Genomic DNA, 26,108 nt, shown 5'->3' on the forward strand with positions numbered 1-26,108 from the left:
AAGTCAATTCCTTAGAACTATTACAAACAATATCTTTGGTGAATGGGGTTGGGCCAGGTGGAAAGAGCACTTCAAACTATAAACACTTAGATGAGACAAGAATCTTGCATCTTATCTTTTAAGGGATTTCTCCTACATGTCTTAAAATTTAAATGCATTTGTTTTAAAATAAGTAAATAAGAAGAGATAGGTCCTTATCAAAAGATAATGGGTCTATATTAGATACCAAATTGGTCCTTGAAATGTGACTTAATGGTTAAGCCAATTTGAAATTAAAAATGTGCCCACACACATTAAGACTGGCATGTTTTCTTAAAACTGCAAGCATACTGAAAAATAATAAAAAATAATTATAGCAAAAATTCAGTAATTCGGATGAAGGTTTGTTGTATTAGTTTAAAAGTCTAGGTTATAAAACACTTTTAAAGAAATGCAATCATGAAACTTTTAAGAAAACATTAAAATAAGCCAGGCTCTTAAAACAAATCTTATGTAGTAGGAAAGGAAATATGAGGCTTCCAGCTTTAATGAAGAGAAGGATTTGTGATCTGATGTCAAATTGTTTGTAAACTCATACTTTTCATTTTCTGAAAGTACTTGAAAATAATTTATTTTCCTAAAGAGTTTAATGTTCTCTGTGCAATATTAGTTGTACTCTCAATTTCAAAAAGTTATGTCCACAACTGGATTAGTCTAAAATGCTAAGTAAATATCAGCAATGCAAATTCTGGCCCAGTGCCTACCTAAATAACCAAACTTCCAAGTTAATATCAAGATTTTGTTCACATAATAATAAGGTGGAATTGCCATGTACCTATGTCAGATAATGACATTTAGGCTGATGTTGTCATTAACAAAGAACAGATCAGAAACAGTACTCTCTGAAAGAGAAAAGCAAAAACTCATCTTGACCTTTCCATTTGGCACTCAGTGAGAAAAAAAATTATACTTTTCCTAGCTTAATGCAACCTGAAAATTCAGAAATAAAATCTAAATCATTTTTATACTTCTCATTTATCAGCACCTCCCCGAGAAAGGTCTCATTACCATACATAGCACACTGAACACGCTTCATTCAGATCAAGAAAATCAAATACACTGCAAATTTCTTCTTCAAATTTTATAACTAAACTCAAGATTGTATAGATCACAAAATGTTAGTTCCAGATATTTTTATTAATGTGGCATTAAATTTTGAAAATTCCTCAGAAGCTATCATTTACAATTTTAAAGGATCTAAGTCAGTTTTCATGAGATGTCTTGAAGATTTTTCAGTGCTTCTCAAAGAAGTTAATCCATTAAGCTGAAGCCAGTCCCTATCCTTTTGGAAGACCGGTGGAAGAAAGGAAGGCTGGAGCTACAAAAGCATAGCAAGGAAATGATCAAGAAAATTGTCAATAAACACAAATGTTCAAGGGGCTCAAACAGATACGTGAACAACCATGTTCACAGCAGCACTACTCACAATAGCCAAAAGGTGGAAGCAACCCACATGTCTACTAACAGATGAATGGATAAACATACTATAGTGCACATACACTCCAGTATATTATTCAGCCTTAAAAAAGGAAGGAAATTCTGACACCTGCTACAACATGGATGAACCTTGAAGACATTATGTTAAATGAAAGAAGTCAACCACAAAAGGGCAAAGATTGTATAATTCCATTTATATTAAGTACCTACAGTAGTCAAATTCACAGAGACAGAAAATAGAATGGTGGCTGTCAGGAGCTGCAGGGAGAGGGAAATGAGAAGTTGTTGTTTAATGAGTAACAGAGTTCCAGTTGGGAAAGTTGAAAAAGTTCTGGATATGGATGGTGGTGACAGTTGCACAATAACGTGAATGTACTTGGTATCACTAAACTACACACTTAACAATAGTTAAAATAGTAAATTTTACATTGTGTATATTTTACCATTAAAAAAATGCAAATGTGTATAAGGGCAGGTGGGCCTGTGGCTGAGTGGCGCAGGTCAGGGTTTGTGATGGTAGCGAGCGCGGAGATTTCGATCAATGAGTGCGCATGTGTCCTCTCTAAAGCGAGCAGGCCCAGGCCCTGCTCTGCCCGCAGATCGCGCCAATGTGCCATCTTCCTGGCAGATATTATGGTTTCTCAAGAGACGCCTGAAATCCACATTTGTATGAGACATCATCTATTTTCTTTTTTAAATTGGCAACAAAGTTTAAGTTTTAAAAACACTACGGGGGGAAAAAATAAAGCATGTCTCCAGGCCTCTAGCATGTATCTTTCAATTTAGAGAGTGAATTAACAGCATTCTTTCCATGAACGAAGGCCACATTTGATTCAGGGGAGCAAGCCAAGTCCTGAACAGCATCAGCTTGAGCAGAGGAATCACTTCCAGCCTGTGCTGCCAGCCAGTGCTTTCAGGGAGGGAGACATACAAGTTTATCACAACTGTAACCTCATTCTAGGAAGCTACAAACAAGTGGAAAATGGGTATCTTACGTGTGATTAGTTTTGCTGTTATGAATCTACAATGAGAGCCTTTAGAATTCTTGCATATATGAGAATAGGCTTCCACTTATTGGCCAGTTTTAATAGAGTCCCACATTAGTCTCAGACAAGAAAGGAACCCTCTACTGAAGAATAAAGATGTGAGGAGCATTCATCCAAATCACGTGAAGGACAACTTGGCAGTATTAACAGCCCTAACTCTTGCACATAAGGCTGTGGGAGCCTGAATTTTAAAACAAAACTAATGTTTTAATTTTATATTTCATGAAGTTGGGGGTAGGAGGGAGTAATTTCAAAATAATAAAACATCTTAGAATAAACTAACATGAGTCATTATTAAATGAGTGCAATTCTGGAGCAGAACTAAAGCCCTCATAAAGCGTCCTCAGTTCTTCAAAATAACCAGCTTTATTTTTTACTTGTGTTTATCGTGTTATCACTATGCTGTAGATGAGGTGAATAACGTCTTTAGTATAAGAATGCAATTTGAATTCATACTCAATTCAACTTAACAAGTGTTTATTGATCTCCTTTTATACATTCAGTGCTGTGATGGGCATAGTGGATAATACACAAGAATTGTGTTCACCCTTGTTCCCAACCACTAACACCCCACCCACACAACCTTGCTTCATTTCAAGTGGGGCAACCAGAAAAGCCAACGTGAAACAATCAGAGGGCAGGAGAGGTAGCTCACCTTGGATTCCAGATGGTAGAAAATTTTGTGCCATAACATCCCCAACCCTTCTTGGCAGTCATCTTGTTAGGGTGTAACTGTTAGAGCTGGGAGAGAAACCAAGAGGGCATTCAGCCTTCAGTAGGGAAAGATTTTATCTCGTTGCACAAATAAGGCGTGTGAAGATCAGTTAAAGGATCTCTCTAAAGGCACACATTAAGTGGGAGAAGGGACCAGAATTCAGACTCCTGCTGCCAGAGCATGACTCCTCCTGCCCCAGGCCACTGCCCATTCTATCACCAGCAGCGAAGACCCTTCATTAGTTCAACAAGCATTTAATGGGCACTTCCTTCTGCATGCCGCTGCTCTGCCCAATCCCATCAGATATTTGAGGTTCATCTTGTCACACTGTTTAAAAGTGTAAAGGCTGGAGCAAGAAGGAGGAGAAAAAGAGGTGGGCGGGTTCTCTGTTTGGAGCGGGGCCTCTCAGTGCCTGCGCCTCCAAGGGGTCACTGCAGGTCCAAGGCCTGGTCTTCAGCTCTGCATTCAGGAATTTGATTTTATCAGTTCCCTCAGGGGTGATGAGACTCTGGGGGACTGACTCACGCCAACCAAATGCTCAAGACACTGATTGATAAACCAGAAGGCCAGTTTGCTCGTGTACAATGAGAAACACATGGTTAGGCAGGCCAGGATATGCTTCTATGCTGCTTTGAAGCCCCTTTCAGGAAACTTCTTCCAGGAGGTGACTTGGAAAACACAGAAGAGAGAAAGGGAGCCTTGGTGACCCGAACTCCGGACAAACCAGACAGCCGTTCACAGATGCAAGCCATGTCCTCCATCCGTCGTCCACACACGTCGTCAGCCTGCAACCACCACGTCTCTTCTCCCCAGGCACACTCTACCCCATCCTCTGCTCGTTAAAATATTGATAACTAATGTTAATAATTTACTGAATGCTTACAACACACTAAGCACAGCTCTGAGAGCTTCACATGCATTTTCTCATTTAATCTCCCCAACATTGTGAGACAGGTACTGCCATTATCCTCCTTTTAAAAACAACAAAGGCTCAGAGGGTTGAGTAACTTGCCCACAGTCACAAACCTAGCAAGACACCACGAGGATTCAGACCAGGAAGTCAGACCCCAAAGCCCACATGCCTAACTATTAAACTGCCCTGCCTGCGAGGTGCCCCCGCTCCCTCCACGCGCTGCCTCTGGTGAAGCCTTCAATGATCCCTGACCATGCTCTCGCCCTTCCTCCAAGCCCCACTGCTCCTCTAGCTTTTGCTGCATATCCAACTACGATCCCTACCTCCCTCTTTGGGATTTAAGGCAAATCAATCCATATCCGTCTGCTCAGGCTGCTGATCACTTGTTCCAAAGGGCATCTGGGACCGCAGTAGGTACAGTAAGCAAAGAGATACGGAAATTCTGTCAGCACAAAGCTGTATCTACACACACACACACACACACACACACAGATAGATAGACACACACACACACACACACACTACTCCTCAAGATTCAAGGTTACACAGATTCAACCTGTATCTGCAAGCATGAGGACTTGCTAATTTAACCTCCCCTGGCCTTGAAGTTCCTGATTTATGAGACAGTTAAAAACCAAGCAATTACTTCCCAGTAGGTATTAAGATTATGGACATATAAACAGGACAATTTAATCATTACCTAGATAAACTAGATCTTAAATCCTAGGCACTGCTAAAGGTTTACGCAAAGCCTTTATGTAATTCACCAAAGTCATTTCAATGCCAGAACAGCTTAGACTTTAAATAGAGGGCACCTAACAAGAGTTATCCTCCTACTTAATCAAAAAATGGAGACAAGACCATCCGGTGACTGGCTCTCTCAAAAAGATGCAAGTCTTAAAAACAAGTTTGTTTGATACAATAGCATCATCTTTCAGGATTAACGACTAAAAACCACAGATCTAGGCCTTTCCAAACGCTTATAATTTCTTTGGTCTTTGGATTTGTCACATACAAATAAGATAAAGTGACCCAAACTGCTTACCCTGAGCCCCCAAACCTTGATAATGGATGTCCAATTACTTGTGATATACCTGAAAATGTTCCAAAGCGGACATGGGTCATTTTTGTGGGGACAGCATCCTTCCTCATTCCTCTGGGTACTAATATCCCAGTTGTCACTGGAGACTATGCCCCCCCATTCCTAGTCCCTGTGTTTTAATAAAGGGGTGATTTAACCCCTTCCCAAGGGTGGGCAGTGACCCAGGCCTGACCAATTCGCCTGGCTGCCATGTTTGGTTGAGAAACTGGCATGGAACCAATCCAGACAATGAGAATCAAACCTGGGAATCTTGCTAGAACTCCAAAGAAAGAGAAACTCCCCACTGGAGTGGCTTAGCTAACAGACAAGCCTGGAGCTTCCAATTATGTCTTGATGTCATGAAGGGAGGGCCTGCCTCAGGATGAAACCAATTCAGGTGAATGTCAAGTCAAGTGATGGCAAGAGACAGATTTCTGATGTCATTGTCTGAGACCTGAATCCAGCCAAGGCTTTAAGCCTTCACAGTTACAAGAATGAATTAAATGTGATATTTTTCCAAGCCCCTTTGAATCAGGTTTCTATCAACCTGAAGAGTCTTAACAGATAACAGATTCTTTTAACCTGAAACTTTATATAAGGATAGCAAATGCGTTATTTAACTTTAAAAGTATTAAACTATAAAATGAGCTTATACCAGATGTTAATTTCCTACTCCAAACAACTTCTCATGCCTTACCCACAATCCCCTGCTTGCAGAAATGGTGCTGGAGAAGTCAGTGCACGAGGCAGCCACCAGTGGACCTGGGATGAACAGCCAACCCAAAGGCAGATAATTATTTTCCTGGCCAGGCTGCAATAGCTGTGTGGTCTGAACCAATGAGCTGGGCCAATAGGAAACTCTCCCTTATGAACTGAGCCAGAAGATACTGAGGTCCCAGGCTGTAGCCTTATGGCTGACCATTCAGGGGCCATATGTAAAATGAAGCAACAGAGGAAGATAGGAGAGAAAACGGGAGGGGCCAAATGAGGAGAAACCACACAAACTCTGAGAAAGATTATGACTCCATTCTCAATTTTCCAGCCCTTTGTCTCGGTCCCCAGGACACCCAGCTATTCTTTGTTTCACAGGCTCAGAATCCTTTCAAAGGGCAGAGCAGTACCGTGGTGAGAGACTATGGTTTTTTCAAGTGACCACCTGGGTGTGAGTCCAGGTTCCCACCCACCAGCCACATGCCTTAGGGCACATTCCTGAAGCCTGCACCTCCTCAGTAGAATGAGGATGGTAAGACTCTACTCCCCAGGGCAGGGGGGAAGAGTTCGTGTGATCATGTACTCAGAACAATGTCATGATGGTCGTTGTCACTGTTACAATAAGCCCATTGGCCTTAAGCTCATTTGAGTGACATCCTAGTCCTTGACAACTGAGAGGGCCCAAAACACTAATTTATTGATTAACTTAAACATAAATATATTTTTACACAATACATATGGAACCGTCAATATGGGTATAACTACAAGTAAAATCCACTTCAACGGGGGAAGATCTGAGCCATGGGTGGCATGTGAAAGTGGACACTCCCCATCCCTGTCCCCATTCTGTATTGTGCCCTGTTCCTCTTGGGTCCTGCTCTGACTCCTCGGGACTAATTATTCCATATACCAGGGCTGATAGGCCAACTTTCAAGACTTCTCCTCTGCCTGCAACTGTTTGAAGCTCAGCCTCCTCTTCCATTGCATCCTCCAGCTCTAGCCGTCTCCTCGGCTCCTCATTCTTATGGGGCAGGTGTCCGCGTGCAGTACGTGTGCCCAGGAAGATGCAGATGTTGCAGAAGAAGGGTTGCGTCTGTAGCCTGCCCTGGCTTTCGGCATGAAGAAAACAGCTAAGTCCAATCCAGAAGCGGTCTCTCGTTACTCAAACCGCTGACCCGCGATTACTTCCTGTTCGGAGTGGGCCCACCCCTTCCGAGATTGGGAGAAAAATTCATTTAGAAGCTGGGGGATTTTACTCTTTAACTGTTTTGTCCCTTCTGTGAAAATTACACAAGCAACTGTATAGACTTGGTTCCTGTCCAGGTAAGTATCGTTTAATCGCTCTGAACTGCTGATCTATACTTTCCAGCCTTCAAAAAAACAAAACGGATTTTGCTAAAGAAAGGTGACATAAATCACCTTTAGAAAAACCTCTTTATTTAGAAAAAAGAAATCCTCTATTTCCCCGGAAAAAGAAAACATTCACAGATATATTCTTCAAATCTGTTCCCCAAAATGCATTAAGAATGAGACGTATATAGGAGTCCTGAGAAAGGAACAGAAGTTTTTATTTCTCAAGGGAAAAACTAAGACCTTCCGCAAAGGCCATGGTGTATTTGGTTTTGTATTCTTTGCTAAAAGGCAATAATCGAGGAACTAAACCTATATTCCCAGGGTCTTTCTTCCTGCTTTCTTTTGGTAGAGTCAAGATGCGAGCCTTTTTAGTACATTCGCTACTCTAAAAATCAGAGAATTCATATTTTCTGACAGCTTCAGAAGAGGGCTGGGTGAGAAAAGAACTGACACACTCCAGTGTCTCAAACAACAGGGCACTTCCATGCAGGAAAAAACCACTTTTGAGTTTACATGCAGTCCCTCAACTTACAAGCTGATCATGTTCTAAGGTTCTTCCTAACCTGGAATGCTTAGAATCTCGAAAGCATTCTCCCCTGAGAACAACATTCTCAGCACAGACTGATGTTACCCTAAGAGTCATCCTAACCTCAGATTTTCTGAAGAATCACGTAGTTTTGTCCTGTGGGCCCTGCACAGTCCAGTCACAACTTGTACCGTTCTTTATGGAAATGCATTCAGAGCTCCAAATAAGACATAGTGCTTCTGACCCTACCACACTGTCACCAGAGCCAAGATGTCAGTGGTGACCAGGGCCTGCACTCCAGGGGTGAGGCAGCTCACCCCACCCACACTGACCAACCAAGGGAACCGAGAGGGGTAAGGGTAGGGCCGGCGGGGTCCTTCCTGTTCCTCCTTCTGGCCCCCATTTGGCCACCAGCAGAGAATGAAAAAGCAGGAACTTGATGCCAGCAACGCAGACCCCAGGGCCACAGAGTGCAGGAATGGGGGAGGGTAGGAGAATTCTCTGAGGCTTTGGCCAGCTGGTTCCTCCAGCTCGGCCTGGACTGCCTGTGCTCTTAACTTTCATTTCCACTGTTGGTTGCTAAGTGCTATACATAATGCAAAAGTAAACAGTAACACAGCGCAGTTTGGGAGACACGAAAACACACATCAATCAGCCAAGGAAAAAGACACTCTCAAAGTTTCTAGGTTTATTTTTAGATCCTGGTTGACCAAATGAGTAACCTAAATGTCCAAAGGAAGAGAAGCTGGGACCAAAAGTGTAACACAGCTACCGCAGATCTCCAGGTCCATCTTAGCTTATAAAATATGCATCGGTCAAGTCCTCAGGTGTTTAAAGTGCCTCATAGTAGCACTTTGAAAAGGATACAGCAGCCAATGCACTCTACGCACAAGACTTGCTCAACAGAAAACATCATCCCCTGGGGTTTCAAGACCATGGAGTAAGCGCAACCCAAAATGCTGGTATCCTTCAGTAGAGAACACAATTTAACAAAAGGAACTAAAACTATGCTAAAGAAATGTATGTAAATCCACTGAGGAAAGGAAAAGTGTTTTATTCACTTTGTATTCTCACAACATTTGGCATAGTGCCTTGTACAGAGCAGATATGCAATAAATGTTTGTTTAATAATAGTAATAATAATAATAATAATCCTGGAAGAGCCCTCATTTCTAAGCAAAACTATCATTATGACCTTCTTGAAATTCCCTACATGGTGAAATCAAACCAGCCAAACAGACTTGAAATTTCAAAAATAAACTTAGCACTATAAAAGGGAACCAGAAGAAAGAGCATAACAGACAGATTATAAAAGACTGAACTATTGGATTGGAAAGCAGGAATAACCCTGAGTGAGCCTTTGAGATTTGCTTGGCTTCTTCACCTGTGAGATGAGATGATATTCGTGGCCCTACCACCTCATGGCAATGCAGTAGAGACAGATGAGAAATTGTTAGCGGGAGCACTGCTCAGACTACACCCACAAGCTGCATCATGACAGTCAAGTTACAAGGCAAAGATCTGGGACCCGAGGGAACCAAGTTATTATTCTCAGTGTATCTACCTAATTCCCGGTAAATGCAAAAATCTGTTTTCCCTTAGAAAAGACCCTTCTGATTATAATACCACTATTTTAAGTTGAAAAAAAATGCACAAATAAGAGAAGACACTTGTTTACGGAAAGTTAAAACAATAAAAAAAAAGCACTTAATAAAAAGTGCTGGGACATCTTTTATTTTTAAATGTTCAAAACTTCAATTGATTAAATCCACTGGAAATATATCCTTATTAAATATGTCTTTATATAATCTTACATAAGGTAAAAGTTACTATATTAAAATGATAATAGCAAAAAAATTATTTAGATTTTTTATCAAATGACCAAGAACAGAATGGCTAAGCAACCTGGGGTATATCCATTCAACAGAATATTATATGCTCAATTAAGTATTATCTACGAAGAGTATATAATAAAATGTAGAGTTCCTGTAAAAAGTGAAAACTTCTATTTCTTTTATTCTCAGTCCTTCACTTCTGACACCAGTGTGTGAAGGTTTTTTCCACACCAACCAATACTCTAACTCTCTGAGCACCAACTGGGTGTCCTATAATTCAATTCTTCCTACTAACTACTTGAAGTTAATGCAGACCCCTCAGGTTAAGGGCTCAGTCCCACAAGACTGCTCCCCACTTCAAAGACCAGTTGCAAGTCCTACGTTGTCACCTGTGCTTCTGACCAACCAGCTATAAATCAGGAGTTCCTAAGACCCCCCTCCTCAGGTTCAGTGATTTTCTAGAACAGCTCACAGAACTCAAGAAAACAGTTTCCTTACTAGAGTACCAATTTGCTATAAAGGGATACAACTCAGGAACAGGCAGATGGAAGAGATGCATACAGTGAGGTATGGGGGAAGGGGCTTAGAGCTTCCATGCTCTCTCCAAGCATGCCACCCTCCCAGCACTTGCTATGTTTTGCAACCTGGAAGGTCTCCAAACCCCATTACAAAGGATTTTTATGGAGGTTCCATCATAATGGCATGGTTGATTAAATTACTGGCCATTAGTGACTGAATTCAATCTCCAGCCCCTTTTCCCTCCCTGGAGGTTGGGGGTAGGGGAGTGGCAGAGGGGAGGAGCTAAAATTCCAACCCTCTATCTTCAAGAGTCACCTCATTAGCATAAATTCAGATATGGTTGAAAGAGGCATACTGTGAGTAACAAAAGACATTACTCTTATCCCCATCCCTCAGAAACTCCAAGGGTTTTAGGAGCTCTGTGCCGGCAAATGAAGACAAAGACCAAATATATATTTCTTATTATATCACAGTATCAGAGCTTAGGGTAGATGGTTAAATTTTAAAATATTTTTTAAGTTATATCTAAATATGACTGTATAACTAAAGAAAAAATCTATGAAAATAATGAAATGTTCCAAATATTAACCCTGTTTGCCTTTGAATATTTAGATTATTACTTTTTTCTTCTTTCCAATGTTCTCTACTGTGCAGACTTTATTTCACGACAATGCCTTACTTTTACAATGGTAGGGATGAGGGTATGAAGGAAACAGCACCCAGGCTCTGGCGAACATAATCTGTAAGAGTCTAGATTAAAAAAATACAAGGCACAGTTTTCCTGTTGCTTTCCCAAGAAACATCAGAGGCCAGAACTGACTTATGATTCTCACTGCCTGCCTTTCGGTCTCACGTGGAAATAGCCGTCATGTCTTCCAAAGGGTGAGGTGGTGGGAATTCAACAACCCAGATTTCCCACATCCCATTCCTCCCCTCTGACAAGTCACAGAGCAAAATCCCATCAAAGGGCTCTTACTTTAAATATCCTATTAGAAATTCCAGGTCACATGTCTAAAGAGAAGTGTGTATGTGTCTTTTAGTCTGTCTGTACATCTGCTTCCTCCCCCTTCCTCTGTCCCCAAGGGCAGCAAGACAAACTCCAGGGCCATGATGCAGCAATCTGCCTCAGCTGTCAAATCTGATCAATCTGAATGATAAATGATAAATCTATTTATCAAAATAGAATAGCAATGCACAAAAAGTGAGAACCAAAGGAACCTCAGCCAGGATAACACTCCAATATTAAACAATTTTAAATAACAAAGTTTGAAGTCCATCACTCCTCTCAAACTTGCCATAAAATCCAAATTAATAGTCTCAGATCCCTATCATCAGTATTTCAAGCCCTAATACTGAATTAGGCTAAATATTTCACCTTCAAGTACATACAACTATCAGATAAACGTTCAAAATCCCTTGCATAGCACTACAGAGATATATATCATATACACCTTTACATAAAAATAATGAAGGAAAGCACCCCAAATATTAACACCCGCTGCCTTTAAATTAAGGGTAATAATACTACAGTTACGTTCCTGAAAGTATGGGGGTAAATTAGAGATTTTTAATTTCAATACTACTAAAAGTATACCCAATGGTTTGTTCACCATTAAAAGAAATTTTCTGAAATGCTTATTAAAACAAAAGACATTTTAGTAAAGAAAATAATAATCCCCCTAATTTATCTCTTTAGTAAATTCAAGTATGTGCAATATCTTGTATGAAATTATCTTCTGAAAGGTGGTATCCTTGCACCATGGACAGTAAAGAGCAGCCACAGCCAGCGGCAGGAGTCCCCTGTGTGAGATGCTGCTCCCCGTGCTCACAGGTGCTGCCCACTCACCCTCTCAACCTTCACAGCAGCCCCATGAAGCAGGTATGACTGACTCATTGCCCAGTTGCCACCTGAAGATACAAGCTTCCGGAGGTCGCTCGGCTGGTAAGTAGCAGCACTAAGACTGAAGCCGGGTTAATCCAGCTGCAGAGGAGGTGCACTCTCTCCCCGACAGATCTACAGATTGTGTCTGCATCCCTTTTCGCTTCTACCAAAAATATCCTTGCCCAAGCTTGGCTTGGACAACCTGCAGGAAAAACAACTGGCATCAACTAACCAAACAAACAAACAATCAGTATAGATTTAGCAACGCTGAACGGAGTAGGTCCCGAATTACTATGCCAGTTTTCAAAAAGTTAACCAATCCTCAAATTAGAACTAGAGGGAGGAAGCTATACATGGCTTTCCAGTAATGGAAACAGAAAAAATTAAATCAATTACATGGTCTAGTGGAGAAAAAGAAAGGTATAGAAGGGCCTAAAAATAGTTGCTATGTTATCTCTGCTTTAATAATAGCAGATTAGCACACATTCTCTTGGAAATGTCACCTAGGCAACCAGAAATACAAAGACAAAGATGTTCGGAAAAATATATGTATATGGATCTATTTTTGCCATCTTTTGAACATAAATGATCACTATTGCAAGAAGGACAATAATTAGGAGACTAAGTAGGGGAAAGAGGTAGGTGCAGTAGAAAGTTTTGTAAGTAGGTGCCCCATATAAGTAGGGTAATAAAGTATAAAAGCAGGTCTCTATTTGTGTAAGAAGCCTTGACCTATTGTCTCAGATTTGGGCCAAGAATCTAGTAAGAGTGTTAAACATATTTTTTCTATGTTGTTGAAATCTCATTTTTTATCTCATAAACCAAAGGCAGACTAATACAAAGGAGGGTAGCCTGACAAACTTTAAAACACATTTGGAAAACTCTTAAGTCCCACTTAACTGGGGTGACCTTATGTCCCTGTTCGCCTGGATTGCCTAGGACATCCCTACTTGGGCCTGTTTTTTGTTATAATCATTGAAAAGCTCTCCTCCTTCACACTCAAAAGTGTCCTGGTGTGAACAATGAATTATATGGTCACTTTATATTTAGCCACAACGTATTTCTTGACCACTTACTGATGTGCTGGATACTAGGTTGGGAACTTAGATCTGTACCAAAACAATTCTGAAATAGAATCCCTGACCTCCAGAACACTATAGTCTCACTGAATAGACAGAAATACCATCTGAGACAACAGTGAAACAGTGACAACTTGATAATCATTGTGTAGTCTAGGCTGGAAGTGCCTTGGTTCAGAGACAAGGGGGACAGTCTCCTTTGAGTGGGACACTCCAGAGAACTAATGGTAAAAGTTCTCCATGAGCACTTATTGCATACCCAGCCCTGCTGTAAGCACGGTGCCCGCATGACGTCACTTCATGCTCAAAACAACCCTAGAAGCAAAGAACGATCACTATGCTTGTTTTGCAGATGAGATGACTCACCCAGACTCATGCCAGAGAATTCAAATGCCCCAATCCAAGCACGTGTTCTCCCCTGCGGTGTGGACCCCCTGCTTCCTGCCTACCCCGCTTTTCCAGGAGCCGAGGCAGCAGTCAAGTGTTATCAGAGTCCTCAGCTGCCCTTTTGGCTCTGTAGCAGCGCAAGCTGCGGTCAAGCCCCGACAGAAGGTTGTCACATCCACCAGGGCCCAGGTGGGCCCCTGAGGGCTCTGTGATCCTACTGAGGAGTCCTGCTGAGGAGGCTGTTGAGAAAACAGCAAGGAGAGGCTCAGTTAAGCAGTGAAGGTTTGTGACAGCAAGCAGTGTCACCATCCTAGGCCTGCATGCAGAGTGGCTAAAGGAACCCAAAAAGGATGGCTGTAGGGAGAGGATGCCTGGCAGGAGCTGTGGCCTTTAGGGACAGACAAGTCAACCTGCAGCATGCAACCCAGTAGGAGGGAACGGAGGAAATAAATGCCCTACCTCACTCTCCTCCCACCCACCCAACAGTAGGCTGGACCCACCATTGGCTGAACTATACTAGAAATCAGAAGACAAAGATGGAAATTGATGGTGATGGTAGAGATCCAGCTCTCAGGGCACAGAGCCAGGTAGACAAGGGAGGACAGAGGATATGGAGGGGGCAATAAGAGATGGCCAGCCTGTCTGCTGTCCTTGTCCCTGCAGAAAAGTGTGCTTCAACTGAAGGAGAGTAAACTGGCCTGGTCACTCTTGAGGGGTCAAGATGGTGCTAATAAGCCAGAAGATGCCATCCTTACCATCTACGTGACGCCAGAGCCAACTTCATGGGCAAGTGACCTGTGCAGTTACACAAGGCACCATGCTCAGGAGGGCCCCATGCTTGGTCTAATGCTCTGCCACACCATCTTGAAATTCTTAATAACTTCCTAACAAGGGCCCCACATTTTCACTTTGCACTGGGCCTCATAAATCATATAGCTGGTCTTGTGCAAGGCAAGCCATTTTCTTCAGCAGGTGAGACTAAATTCTCTTAAGTATCAGAGTATTCCAGGAATACTATTCAAAGCAAATAGATCCAAAGTTAATACTAACCAGAGGAACAACTGTTATAGCAGAATATATAACACAATAAAGTGAAGGGATATTTTACCTTTTTTTCCTTTCCTCTTTCTCTTTTGAAGTCAAACTGCCAAGTGGCTGAGAAACCAAAATTAGCTGCCCCCTGGAGAGAAACCAACCTTAATTACAACTGCCTCTCCATAGCACAGAGGGAGTAGATTTTGGCTCAGTTAATGTGATCAATACAGACAAACAGAATAATTTACGCCCTGGGGTGGACTCTCTCGATGTATTCCACTTGATGAGTTAGTCATCAAATTAGCCAGGTAATTGCCAAAGCTACTCTTGACCTTGTCTTTTGTGCCTGGTGTCCACAGGCCCCAGTTTGAGACTCAGTATTGAAAATACACGCATAAAAGGCTTGTTAATGGGCTGGCAAGATTTACAGCTCATATTTCTAAGCCACTGCTTTCTGAAAGACTAGAAACTTGAGCTTTTACTGCTTCTGCCTCATTTTCCTGGAAGACTCAACATTCTGAGGCTTCCTCTAAGTAACTGCAGTTTTAAAATCTGGCAATCCCAGGTGAGAAGCCAGAACAGGACCAGTGGCTACCCTTCTCCCATTCATTTCCTCCAAGGCCACTGGGCAAAGCAAAGCACAGAAAACTTCCATCCAAGTTAGGGATCAAACTGGTTTTTGTGAGCTTCTTTCAGTCACCCCTTCATTTCAGAAATAAGGATGGCAGATTCTAAGAATTTTGTTTTGTCATTTAAAGTAAAAATAAAATTTCAATAGATCAAATTAAAAGCATCTGCAAGATCTGTACTATGTTAAGGAACCTATAGTCCAGGTAGTAAATCAAATCTATAGGCATTGTGACAGAATTGGAGGATCAAGGGTTGCAAGGTACACTCATGAGCCCTGTTGTGGGGTGAATGCTGCCCCCCAAAAGATATGTCCACATCCAAACCCCAGGAACAGGTGAATGTGCTCTTATTTTTAAAAGGGTCTTTGCAGATGTAATTAAGTTAAGGATCTTGAAATAAGATCATCCTGTAAAATGCAAATTAAAACCACAATGAGAAAGCAACTCATCCTCATTAGAATGGTCATTACTAAAAAGACAAGAGATCACAAATATTGGTGTGGATGTGAAGAAAAGGGAACTCTTGTGCACTATTGGTGGGATTGTAAATTGGTGCAGCCACTATGACAAACAGTATGGAAGATCCTCAAAAAATTAAAAATAGAACTATACCATATGACCCAGCCATTCTATTTCTGGGAATATGTCTAAAGGAAATGAAAACACTAACTCAAAAATATTATCTGCAACCCCCTGTTCATAGCAGCATTATTTACAATAGCCAAGACATGTAAGTGTTCACTGACAATGAATAGATAAAGAAGTTGTGGCTTATATACACAATGGAATATTATTCAGCCGTTAAAATGAGAAAATACTATCATTTGCAGCAACATGGATGGACCTCGAAGGCATTATGCTAAATGAAGTAAGTCAGACCAAGAAAGAAATTATTATATGATATCACTTACATGTGAAATCTAAAAACAAACAAATTTTAAAAACCTACCAAACTCACAGAAAAAAAGATCAGACCTGTGGTTACCAGAGGCAGCAGGTGGGAGAAGAAAGAATTGGAGGAAGATGGTCAAAAGGTATAAACTTTGAGTTATAAGATAAGTAGCAGAGATGGAATGTAGAATGTGATGACTATAGTTAGAGCTGCTGTGTGATGTATGGGAAAGATGTTAAGAGAATAAACCCTAAGAATTCTCGTGACAAGGGGAAAACAATTTTTTATCTTTTCTTTTTTCTTTTCTTTTTATTGTATCTATGTAAGACGATGGTTGGTAGCTGAACCTTTGTGGTAATCATTTCACACTATATGTAAATTAAACCATCATGCTGTACATCTTACATTTACAGTGATGTATGTCAGCCTTTCACAATAAAACTGGGGGGGAGGGGGTGGAAATCACCTGGAATTATTATACAGGTGAGCCCTAAATCCAATGACAAGTGTCCTTATAAGAGACACACAGAGGTGAAGAGGACTCCATGTGACCAGAGGCAGAGACGGGAGTAATGCAGCCTCAAGCCCAGAAATGCTGATGGCCACCAGCCTAGAAGCAAGGAGGGTCTTCTCCTCCAGAGCCTCTGGAAAAAGCTTGGCCCTGCTGATAACTTGATTTCCGACTTCTGCCTTCAAAATGGTGAGAAAATAACTTTCTGTTATTTTAAGTCACCCAGCTTGTGGTGATTTGTTGGAGGCCACAGGAAACTAATACAAGCCCTCAGCCACATCTCTCACCTGTGGCCTCCTCTTCGCAACCTCCGGTAATGGAAAATATGAGGCCTTCCAAAAGCAGCCTGTTCTGTTTTCACAGTGACCCAGTTCTGGCCCCAGAATAGGTCTTTTCCCCAACACAGTACTTCACGTATTTGGAGACCATAATAATCGGGCTCCCACAGAACTTTTTCTGGCTAGAGAGCCCCTCAGTCATGCCTCAGGGGAGGGGGGCTCCACCCCCCACCACACTAGACACTGCCCTCTGCATTCCCTCCGCCAGAACAGCACCATCTCCCTTGTCCTCAACACTCTTCTAACGCAGCCCAAGGTCTCATTAATGTTTAAGCAGCCAGGTTACACTGTCAACTCCTTTGGGGTTTTCAGCTGAAAGCAAAACAAAACAAACTTACATCTTTTTCACTTATGTTTCAAGGACATATTGTCAACCCCATCAAGTATATGGAAAAGACTTTTTAATGGAAATACAACGATCAGCTATGAAACATATCTACAAAATACATGCTGTTATTTAGAAAAGAAAGGGGGAGAGGGGGTGAATTCTGAGCAGTACCTTACTCTACATTTTGACAGCCAAGCTGAGTTTGTACAAATCAGATTATTACGAAAGAATCAAAACACACAGTTTTCAGGAAAAACTAACGTTCCAGATCCAACTGGATGTACAGAGGAAATGTCCGTGGGTTAAATCCCAGCTCCACAACTTCCAAGTTACTGATGTAGGATAGGTCGCTCAACCTCTTGATGCTTTAGTTCCCTTACCTGTAAAGATAACTGTAATGCTCTCTAGGGCTGGGTTCTCTCTGCTTGTTGCCCCTCCAGATCCACCCTCCTCCCTCCCTTACTCTGGTCTCAGCACTGGAAGGCTGATTTCTCAGCACAAGGTAGTCTCTGCATTTCTTGCCCTCCAGCTTCTGGTTGGTTTGGCTAATTGGAAGGCACCAACAGAAGACCAGAGAGGGGGAAAAAAGACTGGTCAGGAACTTATTCACCGGGTGCCTCCCAGCCAGGCCACAGCTTGGCAGCTGTGTTTTTCTACTGAAGAGCAATCACCCTTTCAGGGAAGGGATGTAAAGGCTTGCACACTTGGCTAGCTAGCCGGTGGTGTCTTCCCTTAACTTTGCCCACATCTTTCTGAATACAGTGGTCCCCGTTCATCCATGGGACATATTGTCAACCCCATATACGTTCCAAGAGCCCCAGTAGTTGCCAGAAACCACGGATAGTACCGAGCCCTGTAAAATTTTTCCTATACTTACGTACCTATAGTAAAGTTTAATTTATAAATTAGGTACATAAGAGATTGACAACAGTAATTATAATAATATAGAATTATAACAATATACTGAAATCGAACTTACGTGAATGTGGTCAGTCTTCCTCAGAATATCTTATGGTACAAATTTAATGCCTTTTCCATCACAATTAAGCATTTTTCGTGCACTGGGGCTGTTACATTAGCAGTCTGAGGTATGACAGCAAAACTAGCATGAATTTCTTTTTCCTTTTTCACAATTTCACGGATAGAAGATTCGATTCGTTCTTACCGTAAATCTTAGCAAACTCAGCGTTAAGGTTTTATCTTCTTTCCTTAAGTCGAGAATTTTCACCATTTCACTTAAAGGAAGCACTTCATAGCTTCTCTTTGGTGTATCCGAATTGTCAGCAGCACTCCTCTTGCGCTTTGGGGCCATTATTAAGTAAAAGTAGGATGAACACAAGCGCTGAGACACCCGGACAGCGGCTCTGCCACGAGACTACGAGGCGGGATTCACGGGACCAAGCGCCCAGGCTCGCGTGGGGCGAACGGAGCAGATTACGCGAGATTTCACCACGCTGCGCAGAATGGCGGCAGTTTCGAACTTACGATTGTTTATTTCTAGAATTTTCCACGTTACATTTTCAGACCACGGTTCACCTCGGGTAACTGAAACCTCAGAAAGCAAAATCAAGGATAAGCAGGGACTACTAATAGTCCCTTCATTAAGCTTCCTTCAGTGATCTTTTGAGCGTGTCATCTGCCTCCCTGTGAGACCCTGTTCACAGCGGCATTGCTCAAAACAGCCAGAAGATGGAAGCAACCCAAGCATCCATCTACAGGTAAATGGGTAAACACATGTGGTATAGTCTATCCATACACTGTAATATTATTCAGCTTTAAAAAGAAAGGAAATTCCAACACATGCTACAATCTGAATGAACCTTGAAAACAAGCACTATGCTAAGTGAAATAAGCTAGTCACAAAAAGACAAATATTCTATGATTCCACTTATAGAGGTACTTAGAATAGTCAGATCCATAAAGACATAAAGTAGAATGAACGGTGGTGGCCATGGGCTAGGGGGCAGGGGGAAATGAAAAGTTTTTGTATAACGGGTATGGAGTTTTAGTTTGGGAAGATGAAAACGTTCTGGGGATGGATGGTGGTGATAGATGCACAACAGTGTGAATGTACTTAATGCCATAAAGCTATGCACTCAAAAAATGGTTAAAATAGTAAAAATTTATGTTATGTGTATTTAACCACAATTTTAAAATGTATTTAAGAAATATTTATTACTCATCTATTGCACAAAGCACCACACTGGGGATAAACAAACTGGAAGGTCACTGTCTCTGTCAAGGGGGCTCAGTTCCTGCACTTCCCCCCCAACATACCCCTCATTCCAGCAGTCTGTTCCCTAATTATGTCTTGCACTTTCATGTTGGGATACAAATTCCTTCAAGACAAGGGACTAGATCATATTCATCCAAATCCCTAGAATTTAACAAAATGTTGAGCACGTAGAAACTTCTCAAAAATATTGGTTGAATACGTAAGTAAAGGTCTAGTCGAAGAAATCTACGTTCTCTTTTTTCTCACATCTTCTGGTCAGTATTTAGCATTTCTTGAAGTTAGTTATGTATATTTTCAGAAATGAAAAGAATAGAGCTGCATACAAAATTCACTTTAAATTGTTCTGTTCACAAATAATTTTACCAAGTGCATAAATTGCAGAGTTCTGCAAGTCAGAACTCTTTCATTTGCAAGCCATGTGTCCTCGGGAGTTATTGAGTGCCCCTTAGCCTGTTTCCCTCATCTGTTAGGTGGGAATGCTGACTCTACTATATTGGATGTCCATTGCTTTGTAATCCAAAATCCATTGGCCAGTCTCCTAGTAAGAGTATAACAGTGTTCTGCTGGAGAAATACCCTTGCTCCTACTTCTTAGCCTATGACTCAGGGATGAAACCTGTAACCAAGCCCAAGCCCTAGACTAGTGTGGAATTCTGGTCAGAGGAACAGGCATGGGACCCAATGAAAGCCAATGACTACAGCCAGCCACTGTGGGTAGTGCTGGGATAGAGGCTCCCACTTTCTAGCTGGACTTAAATCCCAGCTTACATAAGGCCTAGAGCTCTTACAGCCATCCTGCCATGAACCAGCATCTAAAAATGGTGCCAACTCCAAGAAAGCAACCAAGAACTGGGAAGATAGAAATCAGGTACAAGTAATGATGCTTGAGCCCCAAATCAAGCCATACCTGAAGTTTCTTCCTCTGGACTGAGGAGGAAGCCAAAATAATATTCCTTTTTTTTCCCTCAAAATAGTTTGAGCTTTGGGGTTTCTGATCCTTGCAGCAGAATTGAGTCCTAATTAAGTATTTCCTCAAAAAGTTATTACACAGATGAAACGTGATCCTCATGTACATACATAGTGCACACTTGATAAATGGAAACTACTCATGTTAACTGTGGCCATAGTTTATGGTTGTGGTGGAAAATTCCTGGCTTCTTCTAGGAATCATTTCTAATCTATGGGCTCTGTCCCTGATTTTTGCCTTCACTCTTCTTCAGTGATATTCTATCATAGTGACAGAGATAGAGGGATGGTGACAACCAAGCCTGGCTGTCATTACTTCCTAATCCCACACACTGACAGTCATCACTAACTGACCACAGCACTCTTTCCTACTGAGCCTGGTCCCAGCCTTGAATTCCTCTTCAACCCAGCTCTCCAGGCAGCCACTACCAATCAATCAAAGATGACACACAAAATGAAGCCAATTGCCTCAGCTCCAGAACAGTGGTAGGCAGTTTTTCTGTAAAGAACTAGGTATTAAGTATTTTTAGACATGCTCTCCATTACATATTCTTCTTTGTGTTGATTTGTTTTGTTTACAACCCTTTAAAAATGTAAGAAGCATTTTTTGATCTTTTAGCTTATAAAACCCCCTGCTCTGGAGCCTTGAAATCAGACTCTGGGGCTGTCCCAGAAATCCAGACACCGTCTTATCTCCCTCTGCAGGGCTCCTGGAGGCTCAGCTGTGGAGCGCTTGGAAATGCCACCTCAGTTAAGAGTGTACCCACAGAACATACTGAATTGCCTGAGAAGTACAGAGGAGCTTTGATGATGGGAGAGTTCCTGTTCTCATCATACCAATCCGAGGGCAAGCTGAAACCCACACTCTGGGGGAAGCTACAATCCAAGGAAGAGCTACAAAGCCCACACATGCGATGACCTTCACCTCTGCCTCCAGAAACAGATTTACTGCACAACCCCTCAAAGAGCCGAACCTCCATTCCCCACGGCCAGTCTGTGATGTTCAACATTTTTATGAGGAAAGTAAGGTAAGAGTTCAGAGCACTACATTTCTCCACTGTTAGTCTGACACCTCACCACTTTAAAAAAAACCCTCAGAAACTGTTCCAAGATAGTGTGTCACATTTCTATCGACCAACCCTTGATTCCTTAATATTTCCCATAGCTTTTTTTATTGCAGTGTATATATAAAGATTGGTTTGGTCCTCTTCTCTATTATTGTCCATGTTTGTTTCCAGTTTTAGTGAAAAGGAATGAACTTTGCTTGACTAATGTTCATTTATTCATCCAACTCTAATTACTGATAATCACAATCCACCTCTCCAGGCACTTGCAGGCAGGGAAGATACATGGAGATGATGATGCAGCGTGATGAGAGGAGTATGTGCAGGGTAACATTCCAGCACGAAGCAAGGTGGTGGGGGGAGGGGGAGATACCGAGAAATTTGCTGGAAGGCAGAGTCGCTGCCACTGAGTAGGGAAGAATGCCCAGGAGTTGATCAGACAAGGAAGGGTGGGAAGATGACAGGTGCTAAGACTCAGTGGCTTGGGCCAAGGCTGCACATAGGGAGGCTTGGGAGCTGACGCTGGCAAGGAGACAAGGGTAGGGTCATGAAGGTCCTGGGGTCCAAACTATCCTGAAAGCCATAGTAAACCCCTGAAGGAAATGAAGCTGAATGACTGGCTTAGATTTTTGTTTTCAAAACAAGCCTTCTAGCTGCAGTTTGGAGAACAGACTGGAGCAAGAGTGTCCTGATTTGGAGCAAGGAGCCTGGTGTGAAGGCAACTGGAGCAAGAAGTGATGAGGTTATGAACTAAACTGGTGACAGTAGGGCCAGAGGAGGCAGACATCAACAAGAATAATAATAAGAGCTCACCCGTGTGCAACACTTGCAAATGACAAGACACTGCACGAAGTGCTTTCTGGTTATTAATTCACTTTATCTTCACAACAAGCCTGAGATAGGTTTGGTACCGATTATCAACCTCATGCCACAGATCAGGAAACAGAGAAAGATTAAGCAAGGAGCCCCTGGTCTGGGAGCAATTTGTGTCCCAACTAGAACCCAAACCCAGCAGTCTGGCTGCAGAGCCCATGCTCCTCACAGCCCATAGCCCAGCAAACTTGCAGGGAGTGGATATTCAGGATGGCCACTGAGTGGTTTTAATGGGGGAGACTCTAGGGCAATTTCCAGGGGTCTGGCTTGGATAACTGAACATTTGGGTTTCAGCTTCTGAAGCCCCACCCCCAAGTCTGTATTTAGCCTTCAACCAGCACTCCCCATACACCCACAGTCTCCCCAGCACACCAGCACCCCTTTCTCGTCTGCGGTCCCTGATGCTGCATTTGACCCTAAAATACAGGCATCTCCCAGCTGGAATGAAAAACCTCACAATCATTACCAATTAAGTCTGAGAAATCCAGACAGTGAAGCCTGCTCTTGGTAATACAGAGGCTTGGCTCTATTATTTTCAAATCAGTCAGAACTGGGAAAACTTTGAGCAAGCTTGTGTGGTTTCCTTCTCAGCGAGACCTTGGCAGCCCTACTTCTGCGTTCACACTCGTTGCCCTACGGAGCAGAACGTGTACCATTATTTGGGGCTAAGCGCTGAACAACTGAAGCACTCGCCTGGCCAGCGGTCTCCGACAGACCCCGCAGGAAGAAAGTAGCCCTGGTGGGGAGACCTTCAGAGAGCCAAATGGCTTTCTTTCTCCAGGCATGAAAGTTAAAGCAAGCATCTGCTGCAAGAAACTTGTGCATTTCCTGCGGACAGGGAGACCTCCTGCCCCTCCCGGGCTGATACAACCCACTTTGCACATCCTGCTTCTCTGGGAGCTAAAAATAAATCGGTATGCACTGAAAAACACTCAAACACATCTCCCCAGCACACCCCTTCCGAGTCTCTGGGGGCAAGAGACACAAATCTTTAAGATCCTGAGTCTAAAATGCAGACCACTTCCTCCTATGGGTTCAACTGGCGCCTTTCGGTGGTTCCCTAAGCCCCCTCCCCAGACACCCACCCAACGCACTCGCCTGCTGCGGCCTCTCGGAGCCGACTTAGAAGACCCAGGAACCGGCGAGTGCCCTGGACCCCAACCTCCTCCCCCGACCCCAGGAGGGGTGCTTCTGGTGTCCCTGGCCACCAGGCGCACGAACGCCCCCTTCCGACCCGGCGCGCCCCCATCCTGCCTGCCCCGCGCGCCTCTGCGCGTCCCTCTGCAAAGTTGCTCTCTCCTTTCCTGCCACCCATCCTCAGCGTCTTTGGCTTTGTTTTATTTTACCTCAGAGGCACTCAGGGAAGGGCAGGGGAATTGACAGGAGGAGCTGCACCTGGGAAGGGCTGCGGGAACCAGGTCCTCAGGACCGCGCGCTCCTGGCGCCCACCCCCACGCCCGCCGCGCCCCTAGCGTGCCGGTTCCCCCAGCAGCCGCTCCCGGCGCCGCCGCCCCCGCTGCATCCTCCCGAGCTACAATTCCCACTCGGCGCTGGCTCGGCAGAAGCGGAGGGAAGGCGCTGCGACTCACCGCCTCGGCTGCTCCCGGCGTCTGTGCTGCCGCGGGTGAGGCGGCGGCAGCGCCTTCCCTCCGCCCGCCTCCCCCTGGCCAGCACCGCCGCCTGCCGCGCCCCCCTCCCCAGCCTCGCTCGCCGCCTCCCTCCCCGCGGCCGCCGACCCCTCCTCCCCACCGCGGCCCCGCAGGCAGCCTCTCCAGGTTGGGCCGACGCCCGGGGTGCAGAGCGCCAAGCTGAGGCGCGGGGTTTGCAGGTGCAGTGAACACCCCCATCTTGCCCGGGTGCAGCCACCACGCTTATTACCCCTGTTGAGCCTCCGAGTCCTAGCCCACTGCCAGGCTTCTAGCGAGGCTACACTGGTGCTTTGCAAGGGTGCCATCCGTTTGCCTGTTAAGGTCGTGGGAAGGTCAGAGCCAACACAGAGCACCTTCTAGGTTTCCACTGGGAGACCCCCGGGGTCCCTGCTACGCAGCAGTGAAGTTCAAGGGCCTTGGAAGGACAGGCCCACAAGGGTGAGATGGGCTGCTTTGCCTGATCAGTGTTTTCTCTACCCAGAGCTTAACGAAAAACTGGAAAAGGGGGCCATCTAAGGAATCTCTTCCCCTCCTCCCTCCGCCAACCCTCCCCCCACCTCCGGTCGTCCACCACGTAATGTCTCCAAATCTTCCATCTCCACTGGAGATGATGAGAAGCAAATGTCTTGTCAATTCATTCAACCAGTATTTATCAGTTGGTTGCCAGTGTATGTCCCTGCCCTGCTGTGTTAGCCACTAGGGACCTCTCAAAAAGCCACCAAAACTTCCCATACTTGTCAAACTCAACGACATTTCCAGAACCCACAGAAGGTCTCCATAGCAAGTCACATTTGTTGATTTAAAAAGTTGCTGGTTAAAAATAACAAAAAGGCACCATGTAAAGCTGTGAAGGCACCATGACTTGTCCATGCATGTTGTAATGATTACAGAATCTTTCAACATGACAAGTGTTACAGAAATGGCAGTTACATTTGGGTCCAAACATCTGCCAACTCCGATTTGAAAATCAAGTCAAAGGTTCACAAAACCATCCTCTTTGTTCTGCCTTCCATTTCCACATAATTTACTCCTCAAGGTGAAGCTTAAAAAGCAGAAGTTGTCCAAGAAGCCATTAAACCATTATTGAATGCTAAATTTGTTCTTGAATTGGATTAGCAGTTAGCCCAGTGGCTTCCCCGATACACTTTGGAATCACCTAAGGAGCTGTGTTTCTGTTCTGTTTTTCAATAGTAGGCCTGGGCCTCACCCTGATAAATTCTGATTTACCTGCTTGGGATGCAGCCTTGTTTAGGGACTTTTTGCAAGAGCCCCAGGAGGTTCTGATGTGCAGCCAGGGTTGGAAACCCCAGGATTAGCCAATCATCAAACAGAACCTGAGACAATGAGATGATGAACAAGGAAATTTTGATGCAGGGAAAGGTCTAAGCAGGTATTGCAAACTCAAATGTCCCTAAGGGCTTTAAAAGAAGTAACAAAGTGACTTAGGCTGGTGTACAGGGGCAAACTGGGAAGGGCATCATGTCCTAAAAAGGACAGTCTCACTTTTCCACGTTGGAAACGCAGGTCCAGTGTGGCCATCAAGTTGAGGGTTTTCTTCACTTTGTTTTTGTTTTGTTTTTCCCACCTCCTCCAACCCCAGAAGCCAAAAATCCACATTTAATGTGAACTCTTCTAATTTTAAAATGTTGGTAATTAATTTTTTTTAGTATTTTAAGTGCTCTGTAGGCTAAAAAAAGAAGAGGCCACATGGTGTCCCAAAGTCATTTTGTAACCTGTGGTCTGGACAATTTAGGCCTGATCATTGCTTACAGATTCTGCAGGAAGAGCCCTGCAGGTGGGCAGAAGGCAGTAGTAGGAAGGCGGCAGTGCTAGGGGTAGGGGTGTCTCTGAGCCAGAATGATTTAAAAACTCAGTTTATTTTTAAATTTTGTTTAATGATCTCTGCTTTTTAAAAAAGCTTTGTTAAAATATAACTCATATAGCATGCAACTCACCCATTTATAGTATACAATTTGATGTTTTTAGTATATTCACAGAGTTGTACAACCATCACCACAGTCAATTTTAGAACTGACTTCGATCACCCCAAAAAGAAATGCTGTGC

At 43.4% G+C, this 26,108-nt stretch overlaps 1 protein-coding gene across 9 annotated transcripts in view; it reads right to left on the bottom strand.

The window, feature by feature from the left end:
• Positions 1-24,032, bottom strand: part of NCALD (neurocalcin delta) — a 364,310-nt gene extending 340,278 nt beyond the window's left edge. For 3 of the 9 annotated variants that reach the window (XM_074353004.1, XM_074353000.1, XM_074353003.1), the window contains exon 1: positions 23,984-24,003. The gene's annotated coding sequence lies outside the window, so the exon portion shown is untranslated. Of the gene's footprint in view, positions 1-3,177; positions 6,030-23,983 lie in introns of those variants that run through there. The other 6 variants (XM_074353007.1, XM_074353006.1, XM_074352999.1 and 3 more) reach the window with 5 other exon arrangements.
• Positions 24,033-26,108: the final 2,076 nt, after the last annotated feature.

This window comes from Camelus bactrianus, chromosome 25 (assembly GCF_048773025.1).
Source record: "Camelus bactrianus isolate YW-2024 breed Bactrian camel chromosome 25, ASM4877302v1, whole genome shotgun sequence".
Lineage (NCBI taxonomy): Eukaryota > Metazoa > Chordata > Mammalia > Artiodactyla > Camelidae > Camelus > Camelus bactrianus.